The sequence below is a fragment of the Tupaia chinensis genome, unplaced genomic scaffold, assembly GCF_000334495.1.
Source record: "Tupaia chinensis unplaced genomic scaffold, TupChi_1.0 Scaffold138416_1, whole genome shotgun sequence".
Classification (NCBI taxonomy): domain Eukaryota; kingdom Metazoa; phylum Chordata; class Mammalia; order Scandentia; family Tupaiidae; genus Tupaia; species Tupaia belangeri.
In genome coordinates this window covers 219,180-223,833 of record NW_006198314.1, presented here as the reverse complement: position 1 = coordinate 223,833, position 4,654 = coordinate 219,180, and positions in this window count along the sequence as shown.

The window sequence follows — 4,654 nt, the reverse complement described above, 5'->3', positions numbered from 1 at the left end:
TGTGTGTGTGCATCCCCAAAATCCTGAGAGGAGAATGAAGAAGGAATTGTGGCCTAACCATACCCCCTGTGGGGTGATTTCTCTCTTTCTCTCTCTCTCTCTGACAAAAGCATGTGCCCTATAGCAAAAATCTCTCAAAAAATAAAAAGTTACCTCATATCACTTCTCTCCCTCCTACACTTATGCTGACTAAAAATACAACTTATGAGATAACTAAGCTTTGTAGAAAATTTGACTATAAATTTTAAAATGCCAGGGATTCATAATTCAACTGTTAAAACTTACCCATAAATACATTAGAAAGCTACTAATTTTCAAAAGCTCTACAAAACAAAGTGCCGACTAATCTTCTGCAGGCTGTTATTTAATGTATCAGGCAGCCTACAATTAAACTGTTAAAATAATATTTATTACCTAAAGCGAATCAAATAATATTTGCAACAACTAAGGCAAAACAAACAAATGAACAAAAAAACACCTTTTCTTTGATAGGAAGAAACATCCTAGTTTCTCATATTGAAAAATAATAACAAAATATTATATGACAAAGAAACAAGAAAGGAAAGACCCAAGAGTTACATGTTAAAATCTGTAAAGTTGGATAATATAAAGGTAACTCCTTATTTCTTTCTTCTTGTTCATTTCTCTCTGGTACATATGTTAAGGCATAAAGCAGCAAGAGTGCAAGTGATTCCAAACAACTTGGAATTTTATTGTAAACATCCCATAAAGAATGGCAACAAATTAGTTCAGTTTTTTGTCTTTGAAGATAATTGCTTATAATGACTGACAACAGCCAAATAAAACATTTTTTATAAACCAAGCCAGTTTAGTTTACCTTTCTTTACTGAGTTTTAATTTAATGGACAATTTTGTCCATATACAACATCACATCAACTATTAATTGAATGATTTTCCATCTTAAAATATATGGATTAGAAGAACAAACATAAGGTACAGTTTTGTTAATACTGTGAAGGGGATTACAAAAGATAAGAATGATAAGTTACAGGACAAAGAAATAAATTACTGATTGCCATCACCACAGTCATGTTTAAAGAATTAACATTTGTAGTATTGCCTAATGTTTATCTGGTAACATGTAAAAAAACATTTCCCAGCTGGATTTCTAAATATTTTTGTATGTGATTTTAAAAGTCAATTACCAATGGCAATTTTAGTATGTATCAATAATTTTATTTTTTTTTAGAAAATACTTATCATGCTTTTATATGTCAAAGTTTTATATTCTAGATTAAGATAGGTATAATAAGAACAAAGGGCATACATATAAATAAACAAACACACACCTTAACTCCAAACTGCAGGGCCTTTCTATTATACTTCTCCCATCAATGAATCTGAAATTGCCAATCTTGTTGAAGTGTGCCAAATTAGGTGCAGTCTTCATCGCAAAAAGAGAAGTGAGGATAAAAGTCATCAGGAAAAGAAAGATCAAAAAGAAAATAATCAAGGATAAGGCTATTAAAGAAATAAATATAGAGAAACCTGAGTGCTATCTATATTCCACAAAATATAGCACCATGACAAAAATAACTTTATACTGGAATTTAAGTAAAACCTGGTAAGTTTGGTAATCAAAACCTAGTAAAGGAACTTTACTAAGAGAGAAAGCAGAAAAGCATGAAAATATTTTCACACCAATATTTTTAAATAAGTCTTAAAAGTGATCTTAGAATATTCTATTTTCAATAAAATTTTCATAAAACTTCATGTACCACAAAAATGTTAGGGATGAGGTTAGCATTTAAAACAATGTACTTCTATCCCTTCCCCACTAGAACTAAACTATTCACCTCAGAACTAAAATGTTACTGTTTAAAAGGCTGGATATTTAAATATATGAAAATTACACAGGATGCAAGTCTCCTTTTTGTGTATGTGAAAATTCCAACTTTGCAAGCAAGTACCAGTTGGTAAATATGCATAAAATAGTTTCTGGGATATATAAGTGAGTAGTAAGTTTAATTTGTCATTACCACAAACATACAAATTTTGAAAAATGCTCAAAAAAGTTTTATCAAAAAGTTAGATAGAAGTGCCATTCATATCCTTCTCTTTCAATCACTCTGTTATTGCCGGATGACAATCTATAGGCTTAAAACAAAAAACAACAAATAGTAAATCAGTCAACTTACTTCAAAGTACTGGAGGGCTCAGATATCTGAGCACATAATTGTGCAGAATGAGATTTATGAATTTTACTTTGTTTCTTTGCCTCTGGGTGAAACAAAGTGCTGTATCAAAAAATTCTAGCACAAGCCTGATATCTGGAGAGGGAAACAGGAATAAAACAAATAAAAGTAGGACAAATTAAAGTAGAAGAATAGGACACAGGCACATGACAAAATCTGTATTGGTTCTCTAGACATCATAATGAAATGATCAAGCAGAAATTTGCAGGCTAAGTGCTGTACAGAGGCAAAGAATTGGTAGACAGTAGTCATATAAAATATTTTTTTTAAAAATGTCTGTGATAAGGTATGTCAAGTTGGAAAAAAAACCTATATACACACAAGTACACACACACACACACACGCACACACACACACACACACACATACAAAAACAAATTTAGTCATTAGGCTAGTAGGCTAGAATATTTTGGAGAGCATCCTATTGCTGGAAGAGATATACATAGCAAGCCACAGAAGAAACACAATTCAGTTTTTATAAATATGTACACATGCTAAGATCTTAAAGCTGGCAATTTAAACATATTTGCATTCATGAGAAATACTACAGCTCAGTGACTATTCATATTTAGCATAGGATTAGGCTGATATATGTGTTTGCTCTCATGGACCTAAATTTAACAGTGGTTTTTCTTAGCAACTCATTTAATGTTTAGACTTTTCTTCAAAATTTGTAGCTCATTTCTTACTTGCTTTGCTATGGTGAACCCAAATCTTATCTATGTTTAGAGGGTCTCAGAAAAATTAAAATGATAAAATATTCAATGTGATACAAATCACAACACTTTCATAGGAGGAGGAGGGAATGGTGGTGTCATTAAAAAAAAGCAAAGTACAAATTTCTGATAACAGTTCAGATATAAAAGTAAAAATACTATCTTCCAAACTCTTATTTTCACACTTATTAAAATAATTTGCATGCAAACAGAAAATTATCTGTTTGTTTTGTAATAAATGATAACTATGTTCATCTACCATATCCTGGTGACTAACTCTTCAAATCCTAATAACTGAAATCAACATTACAGCAATATGCTGTTCACTAGTATTTTCACAGTATCTCACTACATATAAAATCTGTTTAAAAACATCTTCAGCCTTTTTATTCTAATTACCTAAACCTAGAAAATCTTGACATTTGAGAAATAAATGTGGCATTTTTATTTTTCAAAATAAATTATAAATAAAGCTCCAGAAGCTAAAATCACACAAACGCCAATTCTTCTACATCTCAAGAGGTCAGCTCTTCATAGAAGAATGTCAACAGAAACTTTCACACTAAAATGATATACATGATACACATTTAGGTATATCCAGGAATTAACGTAACTACATTACTTTTGTTAGGGTAGGCCAAAGCGTTATTGATTCCAGGAAAACACAGGCACAATTTAGTCTAAATGCCCAAGAGATGAATAACTAAAATTGTACATTTTAGGAAAAATCAAATGTAGTTTCAAATAGGAACATTTGAATCTATACTATGGTTAGAAGTGGCAGCTGAATTACAACCAGAAGTAGTTTTGGTTTAGTGAAAAAAAGAGTATAACAAAAAATATATCAGCTTGGTCTACTGTCTAGTAACAGAAGTTAGTGCCATTAACAATTCACAAGAATACTTTCTTAAAGCCTGACCATCATTTCTACTGCAAGTGAAAACTGCCTGAAGCTATTAGTCCAAGAATAACTCCCACCCCCAACCCTACCAAGAAAGCAAAGTTATGTGTGTACTCCCTTCCTCTGCAGTTAAGGATTTTCAGATGCATGAAATGACTGAAAGCATGAGACAAACACATTAGCTTAAGAAATATCATGGGATAACTAGATATATATCAAGAAATAGGTTTTATCCCACAAGTCCGATGTAAGTGCAACAAATTTGCTGTTACAAAAACAGAGATCAATATTATCCCTCACTTCAAAATTATAAGTATCTAACAAATTAACAAATCTGCAAACTCAAACTTCAAGAGTAAAACTAATCTTGGAAAGCAAGCTCAATTTATGGAACCATGTGCACTCTACTATTGTAAACAAGATCATAGGACTTTAAAATTTTCTTAATCTAGAAAATAATGATTAAAAGTATCAAGTGTGCAGTGCAATGAGGTTCTTTTCTCAAAGACTAGAATATAAGAACCCTTTGGAATGATATGAGCAGGACCTATTAAAGTTGATTCAAAATATTAGCTAGCCAAAATATTCTAACTTAAACTAGATATTAAATTGAAAAATTCAAATAAGAACTAGTAACTCACAGCTGTTAAATATGAAGTGGTAGCAGAAATACATAAGCAGTAGCCCAAGTCTACTTACACAAATATGTTCTAAGAAAGCCTAAGGTAGAGCATATTATTCTTATGAAAGTTTGTTAAATACAACTATTAATTTGAGAACCAGTACAATTATTAAAAACCTCTCAGCTTATAACTTAGGAG